The following is a 20470-nucleotide window of genomic DNA, read 5'->3' on the forward strand; positions in this document are numbered from 1 at the left end:
GCGTGTTGGGCACCTGCCATCCACAGGGGCTCCCGGGAGGGACACGACCACCCTGCGTAGGTGCCCGTGGCTGTGGAAGGACGCAGTGACCAGCATGCTGCAGCTCTGGGGCTCAGCAGGCCCAATTCCGGGGCCTCTTCCCAGTAAGGCAGGCACCGGGGGAACCCGGGTCCGGGGCAGAGAGGGGGCCCCACCCCCTGACTGGGGCCCCCCTCCCTGACCGGCTCTGCCGGCTGTGGCCCTGGCCTGTCCTGTCTGGTTTTGTCGAGAGTCCCCCACTCTTGACCCTTCACCAAGTTCCTCTTCTTAGCTTCTGTCCACTGTCCCCGACCCGTGGCCTCTGAGTCCCCAGCTGCCCTGCTGTGCTCCGGGCCAGCTCAGCTCTGTGCTGGTGTCCCCATCGCGGAGCCTAAGTCCAGCCGGTCACACTGACACAGGCCCGAGCAATGTCTGTGACGCTCCCAAACCCGGGCCTGGTGTCAGCATCTTGCCAGAGGCCGCAGGGCCTGTTGGACCCCCACCCCACCCCCACCCCGGGGACCAGCCTTATCTCCTGTCAGGGACTTTATCCAGCTAGAATGGGCCCCTCCCTCTCTCCCTCACTTGCAGGGGGCACTTGGGCACCGTGCAGAGCCCAGTATCCGAGGCCACCTGCCGGGTGGCACGAGGGTGGAGAGGCTGGCTGGGCTCTCGGGTCGGGGTCTCCTCGTCAGCTCGGTGGGCGCACTGGGAGCCCCTCTCGCCTCGTGGGACACGGGCTGCCTGCCACCGTCACGGTCACCATCGCGCCCCAGCCTGAGGGTGAGATGGTCAGGAACAGACCCTGACCCTGGGACTCGCTGCCCGTTGAGGGCGGGGACCCACCAAGGGCAGGGAGATGGCTGAAGCAACAGGTATTGCAGGGGACAGGCATGGGGGGGGGATCAGCAAAAAACGATAATTTTGAAGCTGCAGGAAACTCACTGGACGTCCCTCCTGGCTGGGCCGACGCGGCGTCTGTGCTGCTCATGGCCTCTGAGCTGTTCTGCGAGGCGGACGCTGCAGACGACAGAGGAGTTGCCCATAGAGAGGGGAAGGGAGGTCACCGGGTGGCGGTGCCTGACCCTCCCTGTGGACAGGGACTGGTGTCGCGTCCGCTGTGGTCATCCCATTGCCTCTAAAGACGCCTGTGCTCTGGGCTGTCCTTCGAACCGGCTTGTACGCCTTATTGGCTGCCCCGTAAATCAGCGAACTGAGCAGCTTGTCCCTCGCTCGCTTTATACTTGTTTCCAACTCATGATTTTACCCTTTAAAAGATTCAACACGAATCCCCCTGGTAGAGAGCAATCAGGGAAGGCTTCCCCGAGGCAGTGACCACTGGGCTGAGCCTGGAAGGGGCATCAGGGAGTAAGAAGGTGAGAGGGGGGAAAGAGCACATGCAAAGGGCCTGCGGCTGGGGGACATGGGAATATTCGGGGAACTTGCCCCGTTCCCCGTCCCACCCGGCAGCCTGGCCCAGCCCGACCACGGGCTGCCTCTACGTCAGTGCCTCCTGCCTCCCGGTGTCCTCTGACGACCCTGTTCCCTGGGACCTCTGCTCCCCTCACTGTCCCCACCAACCCCACTTTCCTCGCGGGCTCCAGGCGGCTGAGAACAGCAGCTAAAACTGGGTGTGGGGCAGCTGGGGTCAGAGCTCAGCCCCAGCAGTGACCAGTCTGCGACCAGGGGAGCTTGTTGGGTCGCTCCGCGAATCAGTGTCCCCGCCCATGAAGTGCAGAAAACGTGAAAAATCTAGAAACGGTGGGGACTTGCTGAGGGGCAGAGGGGCCAGGTAACGGGGATCTGAGTGGAAGCCTGTTGCCAACAAAGGGGGGCTTGGTTCTGTTTCCCCTGGTGGAACCCCCCAGGGGAAGGCCAGTCTGAGGCCCTGGTTGTACCGGTCGGGAGTGGGGGGCTTGGACATCAGCTGCCCACCTTAGACAGGCATTGCCCTGGCGCCCTGCGTGGGCCCGGGGGCTCCTGGGGGCGGGCGATGCTAACACAGGGAGCACAGGTTAGCCGCGCCGAGCTCCGTGTCCACCAGACTCCCCATCTCTCTTCTCCCCAGAGGATGAGGGGCCTCCCCCCCCCCCCCGAGACTGGCTATCATTTCACTTTCAAATTTTATAAATCAGCTGGGTGTAAACGTGGAAACTTCTAACTCTGCCTGCCTCGGGTTCCTGTTGAGCCCGACCATCTCCGCGGAGCACGGCCACTGACGCGCTCCTCTGAGTTTTCAGGGGCAGCGTTTCCGTCCATGTTCTGAGTTAGCCACCTAGTCGCCTGAGCAGCAGCAGCTCCTCCAGCCTGGCCTTTCCCTGGGGGCCTGCACCGGGCAGTTGTTAGAAAGATAATTAAGGGCTAACGTTTATCAAATACTTTCTCTGCACCGATTCATTTTTCCCTTGGTCTATTCGTGTGAATTGATCGATTTTCTGAATTTAAACCATCTTTGCATTCCTGGGATAAATCACGTTTGATTAGGATCTACTTTTTCCAACATTCCAACATGAAAATTTTCAAAGGTACAAAAAATTTGAATGTTACAGCGACGTCCTATATGCCCACGTTTAGATGAATGTATTACTAATAAAAGTCACTAATATTTCACACCACTTACGTTTACAAGGTGGACTATGGTACCTGCCTCGGGTGTGTGGCGAGGGCAAGGCGGGTGGTGGTCCCGGCCTCGGGTGTGTGGTGAGGGCAAGGCGGGCCGTGGTCCCTCCCTCGGGTGCACCCGCCCAGACAGGTGCGAGACACCGTGCCTGTCAGAGTACGTCGTCTGTGTGTTACTCCCCTGCCCCACGATGGCCCAGGTCCCTGTCCCGGGCGAGCCCCCAGGCTGCAGCGCAGGGAGGGGAGTCTAACTGAGCCCAGAGTCCTTGGGAGTTAAAGAAATACGAGCTCAGAGTCCCCCAGATGCTCACAGTTGGTTAAGTCTGAGCAGCGCTGTATCAGCGCGGATCCCCTGGCTCGCATCCTCGGACCAGGGTTATGTAAGACGGTGACGTCGGGACAAGTTGAGCAAAGGGTAGTCTGGAACTCTGTGTGCTCTTTTGCAACTCTAAGAGTGAAATATAAAATAAATAGTGTTTTAAAATGCCCAGGCATTAAAAGAAGCAGGGATATAGGAGTATATGCACCATGACCAAGAGAAAAACTAATAATTAGAAATAGACCCACAAATGACATAACTGATAGAAATACAAGAAATGAATGTTAAGGCACCTAATATAAGTATAATCGATGTTATCAAAAAGGCAGGAAAAACATCAGTGGGATGAGGGGAGAAATGGAAGATGTAGCGAAGACCCAAAATTAATTTCTAGAGGTAAAAAAAATACATAATAATCTGAGATGGGAAAATATACCAAATGGGATTAGCAGCAGATTAGCTACTATAGAATTTAAAAAAAAACAACACAATCGGATATTTTAAGAGAACAAAAGAATTATCTGAAATTATATATAGAACCCCCCCCCCAAATATAACAACAGTGATCGATAGGAAGCAGCCTGACACACGTGTCACTGGAATATCCAATGCGGAGAAAGGAGACAAGGGACAGAATTGTATCTGAAGACATAGCTGCTGAAAATAGTCGAAAGATTTAAATTTTCTTGTAGAGATTTAAGAAAACTCTATAAACTTGCTGACCCAAGGATCTCAATGAATCTCAAGTAGGGAGAAAAAACACCAAAGTATATCGTAATCGAACTGCTAAGTTAATAGAAAATCTTTGAAGTAGCCACAGAATAAAAGACAAGTGATCAAAGCTAAGTATATAAGTGAATTTACTGTCGGAACCACCTGAGCCAGAAGACAGTGGAGAGACTTCTTTAAAGTACTGAATGAGGCCCGGCCGGCGTGGCTCAGCGGTTGAGCGTCGACCTGGGATCCAGGAGATCGGGGTTCGATTCCCGGTCAGGGCCCAGGCCCGGGTTGTGGGCTCCTCAATCCCCAGCAGGGGGCGAGCAGGAGGCGGCCGATCAATGACTCTCATCATTGATGTTTCTGTCTCTCCCTCTCCCTTCCCCTCTCTGAAATCAATAAAGACATATTTAAAAATATAATAATAATAAAGGACTGAAGGAAGAAATTGGTCAACCAAGAATTCCACACCCAGCAAAAACGTCCTTCAAAATAAACAAAATAAAATAATTTTTCAGTCAAAATAAAAGTTGAGCAAATCTATGGTCAGCAGATCAGCACGACAAACACTGTCAAATAACACGCTTCACCCAGGAGGAAAAGTGTACCAGGTGGAGACATGAACCTGCACAGAAAAAAAATGAAGGCTACTGGAAATGATAACTATCTGGGCAAATATAGAGCATTTAAATTAATTTTAATTATTTTATTTTATTTTAAAAAATATATCTTTATTGATTTCAGAGGGAGGAAGGGAAGGGGGAGAGAGAGAGAAACATCAATAATGAGAGTCATTGATCGGCTGCCTCCTGCAGGCCCCCGACTGGGAATGGAGCCCGCAACCCGGGCATGTGCCCTGACCGGGAATCGAACCCCGATCTCCTGGATCCTAGGTCAACGCTCAACTGCTGAGCCACGCTGGCCGGGCAAAACTAGTTTTTAAAAAATTCAAACAATATAATTAACTTCTCAAGGAAAGTGATAGCAATGTATTAAAAGGTTTATACGATCAGAAAGTAAAATTTATGAAAAGATCACAGAGCACAGAGGGTGGGAAGCGGAGGGTTTTGCACGTGTGTGGGGTGGTGTAACAAAGGCCTAAAGCAGCCCCGACAATTTCGAAAAGGGAGAAAAGCGCTGGAAGACTTACCTTATATCCGGCAGCTCAAGTCATCGGCGCAGCGTGGGACGGTCCACACACAGACCACACGCGTTTGCTTGGCTGATTTCCGACCAGGTTTCTAAGGCATTTCGATGGGGAAATGATAGACTGTTCAACAAATCATGCGGGAAGAATTGGACGCTCGTTGGAAAAAAAAAAAAAGAACGTGGACCTTGTCTCACACCATCCAAAAAACAAACCTCAAAATTGATCTTCGATCCGAATATAAGAGTGAAAACGGTGAAACAGAGAAAACACAGTAGGACATCTTGGTGACCTCGGGTGAGGCAAAGAGTTTTCAACAGGACAGAAACAAAAGCAGAAATTGCAAATGAAAACAAAAAATAAAAAGACGTTGCTAACGCCCTGGCTGGTTTTGCTCAGTGGTTGGAGCGTCGGCCCTGCACCGAAGGGTCTCGGGTTCGATTCCCAGTCAAGGGCACGTACCTGGGGTGCAGGTTCCATCCCTGGCCCCGGCCGGGGATTGTGCGGGAGGCGACCCGTCCATGTGTCTCTCTCACATCGATGTTTCTCTCTCTCTCCCCCTCCCTTCCACACTCTGAAAATGAAGGGAAAAAATATCCTCAGTCAAGGATTAACAACAGCAGCAAAACAAAAATTAAAAAAATTTTAAATTTTTGTTAAAATTAAAAGATCTTGTCCTTTGAAAGACAGCGTTAAGAAAAGGAAAAGGCAAACCCACCCGGGGAGAGCCCCTTTCCGATCATATGCCTGGGAGGGGACGCTGGATGACACACGTCTGGGGAACAGAAGGGAGGCCTCGGCCTGAGGTCCCCGACACTCGGCGGCGGCACTGGCCCCGAAGCCAGGCGTCCTGACCAGCGTGGCTGGGCACCTGATGCTGCACCACTGACTCCTTTCAATTCCCGTTTTCCAGGCATCCAACTCTCTCACCCGACATGCTCTTGGCCGGAGGGTCCTAGTGGGCAGGGCTGCCTGGCCCCTCTCTGGGCTGTGCTCAAACCAGTGGGCAAGGTCCCCAAAGTCACCAGGACAAAGGGGGCTGGTGAACCGGGGTCCGCCTCGCCCACCTGGATGTCTGCCAGCGCAGGGACCCCCCACCATGCCGGACCCTGTCCCCCTGGTCTCCCCTCGTTGGCCTGGGCTGGGCGGAGAGGCAGCTGGACCAACGCTCGGGGCGCCTCTGGAAGGAATCCACCTTCGAGGCGAGAGGGTGAACGACCGGTGTGGTTCTCCTGGCAGAATTTGCAGAAAAAAAAATAACGTCGTCTTTATAAGGGAGTCGGCCGAACATTTTACAATTCTTCCCCAAATCGGCCGGGCCATTTTCACAACATAAAACAAGCAGAACGTATAATTATTTCAAGGTGTCCTTCACCTCGAATCCACTGGAGGCTCACAGCTTAGGGGTTTTTAAAAATATATATATTTAAAGCAAATATTATTGTAAATGACTACTCTGTAATTTGGATTAATTGCTTTGGTTTTTTCTGGAAATAAAATCTTTAAGGCAAACCCATAAAAACCCTGGAGCCGTTCCTGCAGCGGCTTGTCCAACAGAGAGCCTGGGGCAGCCCCGCAGGGATCTCGGGGGGCGGGGGATCAGAGTCTCCTGTGGGGCCAAAGGCCCTAGAGGAGGCTGCGCTGCACCCAGCAGAGCCCACAGCCCGGCCCAGGCCTGGCCCGCAGCACGGTGGCCTGGTGACACCCGGCTGGGATGACACCTGGGGAGCCGCAGGGGTGGTCTCAGGACCCCAACCCAGGAAGGGCCCCGGAAGGACCCTGGCCAGGTTCATCGCCGAGTCCTCTGCAGGGCAAGGTCAGCGGCTCATCCAGGCCCTGCTGGCTCAGCTTCAGGGGCCCACCCAAGGGAAGACACGCTGGTGGGGGGCGGGGAAGAGCTGGGCTGCGGCGGTGCCCAAGGCCGCAGGAAATGCTCGACTGTGGGCATGTTAGGAAGGGGAGGGTGTGCAGAAAAGGCGGATACGTGGACGAGCCCCACGCTCTGGGCACCTCCCCCAGGGCTTCCTGCCTGCCTTGGGCAGCTGGGACCGGGGACCTAGGCAGACGCCCGCCGCAGGGAGGGGGCTCAGCAGGGCCCGGGGGGCGTGTGTGTCATTCTGAGGAGTGAGCTGGATGGGCATGTGCGATGCTACCGGGGGCGTTGGAGAAGACGGGAGGGGGCAGGCGCCTCCAGGTGCCTCTCGGGACCCTGGAGAGCAGTTTCGGCTGAACGAGGCGCAGAGGGCAGTGACGGCTGGGGGGGCACGGATGTCATGTAACCACCATTCACCTGGCCCTTCAGGCCTATCCTTTCATTTGTTCTGAGCAGTAACCTGAGAGCTGGACCCCATCTTTTCTTTCCCGGGTTCTGCGCCCGGGGAACGTGGCCAGGATGTGACAGATTGGGGACTGTGCCTCCTCCAGGTGCAGATGGGTGAGATGAGGAGGAGCAGCTCCTGGACTCTCAGGCCCCCCCCCCGGGGCCAACGACAAACATACGGCCTGGGTCTCGCCTGGCTGTCAAGGCGAAACTTACTACTGCAAACAGCTGGGCAGGGAGGAAGAGGTCTGGAGTCCTGGGCTATCTCTGTCGCCAACGTGCACTGTGACCCTGAACAAATTCCATTCCCCAATAGGTTTCCGTTTCCCCAGTTCATTCCCAGTTTCATTATTAAACTCAGTTTCCTCAGATAATTCAGTGGGACATCCATCCATCCATCCATCCACCCATCCACCCATCCACCCATCCATCCATCCACCATCCATCCATCCATCCATCCATCCATCATCCATCCATCCATCCATCCACCCATCCACCATCCGTCCATCCATCCATCCATCCATCCATCATCCATCCATCCATCCGTCCGTCCATCCATCCACCCATCCACCCATCCACCATCCATCCATCCTTCCACCCACCCACTCATCCATCCATCCATCCATCCATCCATCCATCCACCATCCACCCATCTACCTATCTACCCACCCACCCATGTACCCACTCACCACCCACCCGTCCACCCACCCATCCATCCACTCGCCCCGCCACCCATTCACCCATCCTCCCTCTATCCATATGCATCCGAACCTGCTGATCATCTCCGATGCGCCACAGTCTCTGTTGGCCTAGAGTATAAGGGGGAATAACGGAGGCAAGAAGCCCACACTGTGGGGGACTCTTCGAGGGTTGCATGGGGGCAGATGCTTGGGAAGCAGCCAGGAGGCTCTTGCAGCGGGAGGGCAGCTGAGAGATGGAGCAGCCTGGAGAAGGCTGGCAGCGGAGGACACGAGAGCAGCGGGGACGGTGCCCGGGCCAGGTCTGGGGCCCCACCAGTCCGCCCCACATGTCATGGCCACCACCCTTCCTGGCTGGCCACAGGCAGAGCGGAAGGCCTGCTGAGTGGACCCTGCTCACGTGCCCGTAAGCGGAGGCTGGGGGCAGCAGCAGGGTCGGGCAGCAGGAGGCGGCTGTGGTCGCTCTGGCCACCCCAGCCCTGGCGGGGACAGGAGGTGTTAGCCCCCCCCCCCCAGGAGGTGTCGGAGCAGCGGCATGCAGAGGGCAGGGAGGGGGCATGTGCACGGCTCCCGGGTGAGCCCACAGGGGAGCGTGAGGGGCCGGGTGTAGAGAGCTCCTCAGCCCTCGGCCGCCGCAGGCCAGCCCCCCTTTCAGGGGCTCCGTGGGAGGGAGCCGGTCTCTGTGTACTTGTCCAGACAGCTCTCTTCTGACCATCTAGCCCCAGGGGTCTCTGTTTGCTGGTGCACCGCCGTGTGCCCACAGGGGCGGAGTCAGGGCTGCGGGTGCCTCCCGTGAGAATCCACTGTGTGCAAGCTTCTAACTGTGGCCCGTGCAGGTTCTGGGGGCCACGGAGTGAGAAGTGAGTCCCACTGGGCTGCCGTGGGTCAGGAGGGCTTCCTGGAGGAGACGGCCTTGTAGCTCTGGTAAGCTCACGCTCTCCTGCAGGCCCGAGGGGCTGTGTCTATGTGCAGGGAAGGCCCCTTGGTGGAGGGAGAGACCAGCTTTACCTGGTGGGTTTGCGGAGGGACCACCTGGCTGTGGGCCCGCCATGGCTAAGCTCTGCCCTCAAAGCCTGGGCTGCCTCCTGGGCTTCGTCCTGGCTTCCACAGCACGGGTGACTCTACACAGCCCTTCTCCATCCCCGGGGCGTGCACGTGGCTCCGCGTGTGCCAAGCATGCACCTGCATCTCAGGCGGGGATGTGCGCTGAGCAGGAGCTCCTTGGGCTCACGTCACGCTGTTGCTTCTGAACATCAGGCCTAGTCCCTGGAGGGAATTTCATTGGGGGTTTTTCCAAGTGTCAGTTGTTTTTAGGGACTTTGGGGGCCGGAATATGGAAAGTTCTGGAGATCGTGGTGGTGCTGGCTGCACAAAATGTGAATGTGCGTAATGCCACTGAACGGTGTGCTTAGAAGTGGCTCAGGTGGTCATTCCTGTGTGGAATTCTCAGCCCTCCACAGGCACCCCCGACCTTCACCCCGCAGAGGCCGGGGGGGGGGTGTTCTCACGTTTACAGGTGAGGAGACTGGGGCCCAACAGGTCTGCTCAGGTCCTGTGCACAGGGCCCCTGGGGTGCACGTGACCCCAGGCCTCCGGTTTGGGGTCCAGGGACAGATGCCCCTTCCCCCATCTGAACAAATGAGGAAACTGAGTCCAGCTCAGAGTGTGTTCCCAGCCTCCCAGACCCTGGCAGAAGAAATTACCGATCGGCGGCCTCCTGCACGCCCTCGACTGGGGATGGAGCCCGCAACCCGGGCATGTGCCCTGACTGGGAATCGAACTGTGACCTCCAGGTACATAGGTTGACGCTCAACCACTGAGCCACACTGGCCAGGCTTTAAGTTGATATTTAGAAAATGAAGTTTTATTTAAAGCCCGTCTCACATATGTGGTGGGGGGAGCGTTACCTGCAGCGGGATCCGGAGAAGCTTCCGGAAGGTAGTGACGTCTGAGCTGGCTCTTGAAGGTCAGCTCGGTTTTGTTTTTGATTTTAAATATTGTAACAATTGCACAACAAATATACAGTCACTGGAGAAACATAAAAATGCAGACACATGTAACGGAAGAAAAGGCTGTAATGTCCTGAAATACCATCCCTCAGAGAGAACCGCCGTTAACACTTCAATCTACCTTCCTGAAGGTCGCATCACGCTGGGGACATGTCAATACAGCAGTGGGTCAGCAGCCACGGCACCACGCCCACTGTCCACACAGCAGCCCATTGAGTGGCACTAACAGACGTCATGGTCAGCATGTCCTGTTTCCGGAATGTGCCAGGGGGACGCTCTGGGGACGTCACGGATCAGGGCCCCGGAGACCTGAGCGGGATAGGCCTGCACTGATGGATGGATGCAGACTTTCTAAAATAGTCACCGAGGCCTCCGGGTTACTATGGCAGGTCACACACATCTGGTGGCTTTTCCTCTGCAAACTCCACTTCAACCATGACTAAGAGACGTGAATGGACGTTTGCCCACGAGGGAGGGGCGGACAGGGCAACGATGACCATCTGAAAGGTGAATGACAGATGGACCTGCCGTCATGGGTCACCGGCAAGAGAAAGGCAGCCCTGAGTGGAGAGTGGGGACAGTGATATTTTACCAGATTTAATACAAGAAGATCCCCAAACTCCGGATTGGCCGCAGAAGTGCCCCTGGAACTAGGGGTGCAGGAGTGGGGACGATCAGGAGTCTAGAGTGACAGGGGCTTGAGGAAGTTAGATTCCTAGATCTACTCCCTCCCCAGCTGCCCCTCCCCCGTGTCAGCAAAAGGCCGAAGGTCTACTCTCTGGACCATAGGCAGCCCCGATGGAAAGCTGACTGCGGAGACCCCAACTCGGCTCCCAGAAGGCTGGCAGCCAGACCCTCCCGCATTCCCTAGGAACTTCCCTGGGAGTCAGCGCATGCCCTAAAGACGCTGACATCAAGGGCTCCCAGGACCCCCCCTTCCTGAATCTCAGAGGCAACAAGCCCCCCTTACTCTCACGTCTTCCACCCAGCTCTGTGCTCCGCTCACATCATGGGCTGACAGCCAAGGATAAACAGATATTGGAAGGAAGACAGAGACTTAAACAAATACAACAGAGTCATTTGGAAGACACACAGCCTACTTCATACTATCAGTTTCCAAAAGCAAAAAGAAAACAAAAAAAAAAACCAAACCAAAAAAAAAAAAAAATCCCAGAAGAAACAGAGGGTAGAATATCAGCAACAAAAGGTTTCCAGATTTCTCAGAGCTGAAGACATAAGCTTCTGGTGTGAGAGGACCCACAGTGGGATGCAAACAGACACACTGCAGGGCTCATCATTGTGAAAGAGCGGAACGCTTGGGACAGGGAGAAGGTTCCATAAGGTTCCAAAGACGAAAGAGCAGGTCACACACAGAGCAGAAGGACACGGACTCTCTAAAGACTTCTCAACAGCTTCCCTGAAAGCAAAAGACATAAGGCAAAGCTCTTACAATTCTGCAATGAAAATCCTTTCCAATCAAGAATTCTATACCTGGCCAAACGATGACTCTGTGAGGGTGTAAAGGCATTTTCAGACAGCCGAGGTCCTAAGAAGCTTACCTCCCGATTCATCAGAAGTTATTAGAGGATTCACTCTACGAAAATGAACACGTAAGCCAAGAAAATATAGGTGCCAGGGAGCCAGAGATTCAAAGAAGTTCCCCAGAGGTAAACAACTGGAGGTTCTAGGATGGTGGTCATGGGCAGGATGACAGGGCGACTGGGCCACATTGGAGCACAGCGACTAAGGGCCAGATGTGAGGGCTGCTGTTGCCAACATCCCTGCAGTCACGGTTCTCTTTTTCTCAGTTTGGAGCAGCCTGGCTCAGACCTTTACCTTCACCGGCTTGTCTTGACCTCATATGGCTGAGGTTCCTGCCTCACCCCTGGGTATGAGTATCCTGTGGCTGCTGTAACAAATTACCACAAATTTAGTGGCTTAAAACAGCACTAAGGTCTGTTTAAAATGGGTCTCACCGGTATCGGGAGATGTTGAGGTATCAGTGGGGCTGCTTTCCTTTCTGGGGAAGGGGGTCTGGATGCATTTTCCTGCTTCTGGAGGCTGCACATTCCTTGGCTCATGGTCCCCCTTTCATAGTCAAAGTCGGCAAGGCAGCTGAATCTTTCTGCTTCCATCTACCACATTTTAGGACTCTTGTGATAATATGGAGCCCACCTGTATAATCCAGGGACACTCCCTGCCCGCCGGTCGGCTGAGTAATCATCTTAATGCCATCTGCAACCTTGATTGCAACCCCCACCTCTCGATTGAAAATTGGACCCTCCTCCCCCTGGCTCCTTCCCCCTCTTCTCACCAGTTTCTCTTTCAAATGTGTGGGCAGGGGTCTTATGGAAGGCGAGCTCCAGGGGAGGTGGGGGCAGGGCTTTTGTCCACCTCAGTCATGGCTGCATCCTTGAGGCCTGTGGCCATGCTGGCACGTAGTAGGTGTGCAGTGAATGCCTGCCGCTCGGATGAATGCACGGCCCACACTGCAATCGGCTGGATGCCCGGCCTTGGTCAGCCCTGTTTTCCTGCTGGCTCCCAATCAAGGGTCTCCCATCGGTGCCCTGGGGCTGGAGCCGGGCTGTGGTCTGGCTCACGCCCTCCTAAAACCGGCACCTGCCGGAGACACCACTACCTTTCTTTCCATGGCTAGGCAACCACCAGTCTGCGTTCTGTCCCCAGGGACTGGCCTGTTCTGGACACGTCTATAAATACGAGTCGTCCAGTATGTGGCATTTAACGTCCAGCTCCTTCCATGTAGCATGTTGGCAAGGCTCATCCGTGTCGTAGCCTCTGTCAGAGCTGTAAGCTTTTTTGTGGCCAAATAACATTCCACAGCGTGGATGTGCTACACTCACTGACTCACAGTGACGGTTTTAATGTCCCTCACGCATTTCAACTTCATTAAACTTTCACAGCTAAACTCACAGTTCAGGCCTCGCATCAGGCGATCAGACACAGAGGGTTAACACAACGACCTGGGTGGCGGCCGCTTCCCGGCTGGTGGGAAGGGATGCAATTTGAGGAGGGGGCTCACACCGCGCCCGTCAGGGTGTGCATGTGCATCTCACACACTAGACTACATTTTTAAAAAAGTTTTAAAGATGAATATTAAGTTCTTTAAATGTGAATGCTCAAGTAGCAGGGTTTTATTTTTTTAAAAAAATGTTTTTTATTGATTTAAGAGAGAGAGAGAGAAACATCGATGAGAGAGAAACATCAATGGCTGTCTCCTGCACGTCCCCTACTGGGCATCAAGCCCACCACCAGGGCATGTGCCCTGACCAGGAATGGAACCGGCCACCTCTTGGTACCTGGGACGATGCCTGACCAACTGAGCTACACCGGCCAGGGCGTAGTAACGGTTTTTTAAATAATAGATTTATTGTGACTTAATTCACATTTGCTGACATTCGCCAGTTGTTGGTGCACAGTTCCGTGGCGCTTCACACCTTGACAATGTGGTGCCACCATCACCACCATCTAGTTCCAGAAGCTTCTTTTCTTCCTAGAAGGAAACCCGCCCCCCCTAAGCAGTGACTCCCACTTCTTGGTCACAGCCGCCAGCCGCCACAAGTCTCTTTGCTGTCTCTATGGATTTCCCGTCCTGGACACTGCCCACGAGTGGAATCGTCCAGTGCGTGGCCTTCTGTGACCGGCTTCTTTCACTGAGAACAAAGTTCTCGAGGTTCATTCAGGTCGTGGGCGTGTCAGGTCTTCAGTCCTGTCTATGGCCCACAATCCCCTGCATGGTGCGGACAGGCCACGTCTCATGCGCCCATCGCTGGCAGTGTTCATGTCCCTCATTCACTTCAACGCGAGTGCTCTGCCCCGAGCCGCGGTGTGGGCTCTGGGGACCCAGGGGACCGTCTGCTTCTGCTGGGTCTGCGCAAATTCTCTGGGCAGCTTTAACCGTCTTCCAGCCTCAGAACTTACACTTCAAAAGCAAAGGCTTCAGCCCGGCCGTGGTGGCTCAGTGGCTGAGCGGCGACCTATGGGCCAGGAGGTCAGGGTTCGATTCCCGGTCAGGGCACAGGCCCGGGTTGCAGACTCGATCCCCAGTCGGGGGCGTGCAGGAGGCAGCCGATCAATGACTCTCATTGATGTTTCTCTCTCTCTCTCTCCCTGTCCTTTCCTGTCTCTGAAATCAATAAAAACATTTTTTTAAAAAAAAAAAACCCATGGCTTTAAAAGCAGTCTGTGGGGTTGAAACGGTTTCCCCCACTTAGATCCGGTTCTGCTGGGCTGACCCGGGGGACAGACAGTTCTCATGTCCTGGGCTGAGAGGAGAAAAAAGAATGGCAAGGATGCCAGGGTGGCTTCTCTTGTTTTGCAAAAAGCGCACACACACACACACACACACATGCTCACTCACACACAGATGCACACACACACTCACACAGTCATGCACACATGCACTCACACACATGCACACACACGCACACACAGGCACACACATGTGCACACACAGGCACTCACACACATGCGCACACACATGCACACACATGCACACACATGCATGCACACAAGCGCACACAGGCACACACACATACACATGCACTCACACACTCAGGCACTCACACACATGCACACACACATGCACACACATGCACACACACATGCACGCACACACACGCACTCACGCACACACACACTCAGGCACACACGCTCCCGAGGAAAGCGGCCGAGGGCAGTGCCGATGGGAAAGCCGACCTCGGGGCATGACATCACTCGGAGAACATAAATCTTGGTGCGTGTGATTTATTTATGTTAAGAAATCCACATACGACGCCGAGTTTTCAATGGCTTTGTTTAAGTGACAGTTTTCCCGTTTCAGTGAGAGTTGGGGTAGGATAAACAGCTCCAGCTGTAAAAATTAAAGGCGGAGGTGAAGCCAAGGTGATTATTACACAAAAAGGCTGAGTACGGAGGGGCCGGCCCCGGCGTCTGTCCTCGGATGGAAACCACCCTCCGCCACCACGCGCCCCGAACAATCGCCTGCTGTTCATTAATTAACCCCCTGAAAGGCGCTGCGTTCCCACGGGAAACTGTGACTTCTCCGACGCGGGAACGGCGTGTCCGTGTGTATCAGAGCGGCCGCGTCCCGAGTGGGCCGGGCTTGGCGCACATGTCACTGACGCATCTTCTAAACGACACGTTTTATGATTGGAAAGACCTCACCAGGAGCCCAGATGCTGAGCATGACCTGGGTGGTGCGTGACCCCCCTCCCCCGTGGGCCCCCAAAGCCACTGGCTGGGTCGTGGGACCTGCTCCCAGAACAGTCCTGGGATGGCCACCCTGAGGGGGGCCGACTCCCCAGAGAGAGCTGGACTCAGGGTACAGTGACCCTAAAGAGCTGTCTTTCTGGACACAGGCAAATAAATGTCTCAGTTATTGTTGGGAGCACGTGGGTGGGTGATGCCAGCCCAGAGCACTGGGGAGCTCACACCCGGGAAAGGGTCCGGGCAGAGACCCCACCCGCCTACCTAGGTGTTATCCGGTCACCTGCCTGGGTCACTTGGAGTAGGGCTTTGTCAGGTGGCGGGCCCCGCTCCCCTTCACCCAAGGCACGCCTCGCTCCTCCGAGCCTCAGTTTCCCCATTGGTAAGGAGCAGACAATTGCAGCTCCTATGGCATGAGATTGTCGTGAGGGTCCCATGGCCCTGTAAGGCACAGGGGTAGGAGCCAAGCCTGCTGGGCACAGGAGACTAGCACCACCTGGCTCGATCGCTCCAGGCCAGGCAACCCTGTGGATACACAGCCTCCTGATGGTGTCCCGGCCTCATGGTCCCACGGAGGGCTCCAAGCAAGTCGGCTTCCTTGGCCAACGTGTCCCGTGCAGCGGGGCCCCTGGGTGCCTCGCTCACTGCTTGGTCCCCTCGGTGGGACTGGTGCTGGCTGCTGAATGCAGGTGGCCCTTTGCAAGCCGGGACAGGCCAAGATGAAGGACAGGCCACTCAGCCCAGGGCTGCAGCCTCCACTCCGACGTCCTGTAGTGTTGCCCTTGGCCTCCTTCTGTCTTTCCCTGGGCTGCAGCCAGGCTGTGGGGGTCCGAGGGTCACTTCCCACTGCTCGGCACCCCTCATTCATTCCTGAGTCATTCGCCCCTTCACTGAGCTCTCAGCTGGCTCCAGGCTGGGGCTTCCCGGGGAGCCGGATGCCCGGGAGCCCCAAGTCTGCTGCAGGACCCGCCCTCCAAGGCCAGCCTCACCATGGGACCATCAGCTCTAGCAGCCCACAGCCTCGCTGAGGCCTCGGCCATGTGCCAGTGAATGAATGAATGAACGAACGAATGCTGGGTCCGCAGCCTGATCCAAGAGCCTTAGCATGGATCGCAGGTGCCGGAAGACCAGCTGACCCTCAGTCTCCACGCTGACCAGGCAACACCGGGGCAGGCCAAGGTCACGAGGGTGAGGCAGACCCTGGAAGCCCCTTAAGACCCGCCTGAGGGCTCCCAGGAGCAGTCAGTCCCTGCCACACTCGCCCTCTGTGCCCAGCCAGGTGGCTGCCCTCCGTGACTCCAACTCAGAGCCTTTGGGACAGGCCTTGGTTCTGGGAGGGGAGGGGTCAGAGGGCACAGGAACCCCTGCCACCAGCAGTCTCTGCTCCAACAACCCGCAGAGCTCCCAGGAAGCTCCAGGACCCCCCCACGCGTCAATTCCTGTAACCCTCCCTCTGGCTAGACAGGTACACGTAAGAAACCGGGGCTCCCAGGAAGCTGGACGGTTGACCCAGGGTTCCAGGGGGAGGGAGTGGGGAAGATGCTCGCTCTGACTATGCTGAGGCTCCTTCGGTCTTCACTCCCCCCAGTTGACTGCTTGCCCTGGGAGGGGGTCACAGCACAGCCACATGCATGGGGCCCGAGGGAAGACAGGGTGCAGGGAACAGCGCCCAGGCAATTTCTCTGCTGACCCCCACCGGGCACAGACTCCCATTATAATTCCAGTGATATCAGGGGGGTCCCCATTAGTGGGGGGCTTCTCAGGGCCGGAATCATGCGGTCCTTACCCTAGTCCCGGGGCCTGGCACACAGTTGGTCCTCAGGAAGTTTTCTGACCTGCCTGGGCTTCAGGGGCCTTGGGACCTTGTATGTGTGTCTCTGCCTCTCTGAACATCGCTTGTTCCTTCGTGGAAAGACTTAGGTCTGGGATGCAGGGGGCAAGGATGGCAGGGGGGCACCCTCCGGCCCCTGCAGGTGGCAAAACCTGAGGTAGTGGAGCCAGTTGCCTGTACCCGGCTCCCTCCCTAGAGCCTGGGTCCTGGGTGCGGGAGCCTCACTTCCACGGAAGCCAAAGGCCCTGCCCCTGGAGGACACTCGGACTCGCTCCCTCACCTTGGGCCACTCAGCAGAGGTGATTTTCTCCCCTGCGGGAGGCCGTCCAGATCTCCGCCCTTTTCTAGTCTCCACCTCCAGCCAGAGGTTACAGGTTCAGTAGCGGGCACAGCGTGGTGGGGGAGGGAGTGTCCGCTGGGGCTCTCCCGTCTGCCGCAGCTTCCTCCCCCTTGGCCCCCCCAGGGTCCGGTTGGGAGCAGTGGGTTGGGAGCAGTGGGCAGCCAGGTTTGCTCTGGTCCTGCTCCCTCCTCTTGCTCCCCCCCCCCCAGCAAGTCAACACCCAGGGGCGTAGTTTAAGGGAAGCTAAAGGAGCCCAAGCTTCCAAGGTCATGCCCTGAGGGTCCCGCCCAGGCTTGCCCGGACACGCAGGCCCCCAAAACCAGGAACACCCAAGTCCTGGCAGGCGGGCAGGCAGGCAGGGGAGTGAGGGAGACGGGTGTGTCCCTCCCAGGAGCTGGGGGGGCACCGGGGCCTCTGTGGCTTGTCCTTCCTCCCTGGCAGCCCCAGCACCTGCCCGCTGTGAGATACGGGGTGCAGGGTGGGCCACTCCGAGAGCTGGACCTGGTGGGTCACCTCTCCCTGCATCCCGGCCCCAGAGGACCCTGAGAGAAGCCCAGGGCAAGCCAAACCCGTCCAGGGGCGAGCGGGACCCTCACCCTCCTCCACCAGCCCTGGAGACAGGAGACCTGGGAACGGTTCTCACAGAAGCAGGGATGGGCAGGGGTCGCTAAGAGCCACCCCGCACCCCTTCACCTCCGGGACCACCTCGGGGCCACTCGGCTTAAACGTGGCCCCAAAGGGTGGCCTGCATTCCCCCCCCCTCGTTTCTGTGGTTCCCCCTTTAACCCACATAAACCTGTGAGAGGGGCACAGGCGTCTCCGGCCCCATTTCACAGATGGGGAAACTGAGGCGTGCAGGACCTGGTCCAGGGTCGCGTCTGCCCTCAGGGGGTCTAGCCCTCAGGACGGCAGGCGCGATTTCGGTCCCAGAGTAGGAAGGTCGGGGGTGGGGGGCAGAGACCCCGGCGGAGAGGAGGGAGGAGAAAGGGCCTTTGGGAACCGACCTGTGGATTCGGGCGGGAGCCCATTGGGGCGTCTCCCCGGGAGCCAGGCGGCCCGTCTGGTGTCCCCGGCTCCGGGGCATTTGGGGCCGTGAAGAAGGGACTCCCACCCAGCGGCTCCCCGGACTCTGCGGTCCACAGGGGGGACGCGCTCGCCGTTTTCGTTGCCGCCCGCGCGCAGCCGGACCCGGGCGCGGGAGGCGATGCGTCCACGCGGCCGCTGGAGCGGACACCCTGCGGGCTCTGCGTCCACGCGGCCGCCCCGAGTGGACACCCTGGGGGGGGGCCCGGCCACCTGCCCGGAGCGGACACCCCGCCGCGCTCGGCTGCGCCCCGGGAGCGCAGCTGCTCCCGGCCTGCGGGGCGGAGCGCGCGAGGGTCCCCGCTCCAGGCGGTGCCGGGGTCTCGGGTTGCCGGGGGAGCTCAGGGGCTCACGACCGGCGCGAACCGAACCACGGGATTCGTGGTGGGGGTTTTACAGGTTCTCCGAGGCAGCAGGGAAGCGTGGGAGCGCGATTTCGTTTACGGCTCCCGCGGCCGCCCCGCGCGCCGTTGCCCGAGCCCCGCGCCTCGGTCCGCCCGGGTGCGCTCCGCCGGGGAGGGGCGGCCCCTGCACCTCTCCCGACCGACCGCGGGGCCGGGGCGCATGCAGGAGCCAGCTCCCTCCGGTGCTCGGACGGGGAGCTCAAGCCCACGTGCGTCTCCACCTCTTAAATTAAAACTCAAAACAAAAAGACGGGTGTGCCGCCCCAGATGCGCGTGGCAGACCCGGGGTGCCTGCGCGGGAGGCGTCTGCGCGCCTGAGAGGACCCCTCCAGCCAGGCCACCAGCAGGCAGGTCCTGCAGAGAAGTCTCCAGCCCTCCCCGGAGGCTGCCCGTCTTTCTGGGACAGAGTCCTTCAGTCTGGGAATAGGGTAGGTTTGCTCGAAACTGACTACAGGGCTCACATTCCCGGGGAAGTCCAGGTTGGGAGCATCTCCGGCCCCCTCGGGACCCGTCCCAGAACCAGGGATGGGGCGAGGCCTCAAGGCTGAGCAGCGCAGGGAACAGCCTTGCCACCCGGCTTCGGAACTCACTGGGACGGCCACGGGATCCGGACCTGAGTCCCGTCCTTGAAAGTGATCTGGGGTAGGAAAGGGGAAAACGGGGGCCTCCGGGGGCCCCAGTCTGGAGTGGAGGCGCGGGTGCTGGGGGCAGCGGGGCTGTGGGCCCCAGTGGCAGCCCCCCGGGGGAGGAAATGGCCCTGCAGGTGGTCCGTGCCCCACCCCACCCCCATTCTCTATCAAACACTCGAGCTAACAATTCACCCCAGGCTGCGAGGCCTCTGCCGTCAGTCCCCAAAGAGCCTCCTGCTGGGCGCCAAGGCCACCTCGTGGGCTCCTTTGCATAGTGAGAACCAAACTGGCTGGTCCCCAAGTGTCCCTCGTGGGCTCCAGTCTTTTCTGTTGCTAAAATCTGGGAGCCGTTTCCACCTGGCGCAGGGCAGGAGAAGGTGCCCAGAGAGGAACACCCGCATCTCGTAGGAGGCGGGGCAAGGGCTGGTGGTCGGGACCCCTCCTGGGGCAGCTGGAGCCTCGGAGGCCCGTCCACAGGTACACGAGGGAGCAAGGCTTTCACGCTGTCAGCTACTCAGCCTCTGGCTAAGCAGGAGCCAAACGGCGAGCAAACTTGACCTGGAACCCCACAGATCCCCGAAACTGCACGCCTGACCACCGGGCAGAGCTTAGGGGGCACAGAGCATGGAGGGGAGCCAGGAACCCGGCCAGATCCGGGCATCTGTCCTGAGGCAGCTGATGGGTCCCACGTCCCTGAGTGTGCAGTCTGCAGGGGGCTCCCTGGGGCCTGAGGGCCTGGATGGGCCGCTGGGCTGGGCCGGCTTGGACCCTGCACCTCCAGGCACACAGATCTCCCAGTGCAGACGGCCTCTCCAGAGGCTGGGCCTCGGGGGGTTGGCCTGGGGCACAGTCCTGGCCAAGCAGAGGGCCGCTTTAGCCCCGCAGTGCATGGACTCCTGGACTCCGGAGTGCACAGTGGGCCCTAGTGCGATGTTAGCACACGCAGGCTTCTCCCCGGAGCGGGGGACCCGCCACACTTGTCGGCACTACCATGCTTCTGCAGCACTGAGGGGCCGCTTGGCTGGCTCTCCCGACCTGACCCTTTCCCATAGGAGCATGCCTGGGCCGGGGTCTCCAGCTGTGCCTCCCTGCTTGCCAGGCAGGCGGGAG

The sequence above is a fragment of the Miniopterus schreibersii genome (assembly GCF_964146895.1).
Source record: "Miniopterus schreibersii genome assembly, chromosome: 8".
In the NCBI taxonomy this organism is placed as follows: domain Eukaryota; kingdom Metazoa; phylum Chordata; class Mammalia; order Chiroptera; family Miniopteridae; genus Miniopterus; species Miniopterus schreibersii.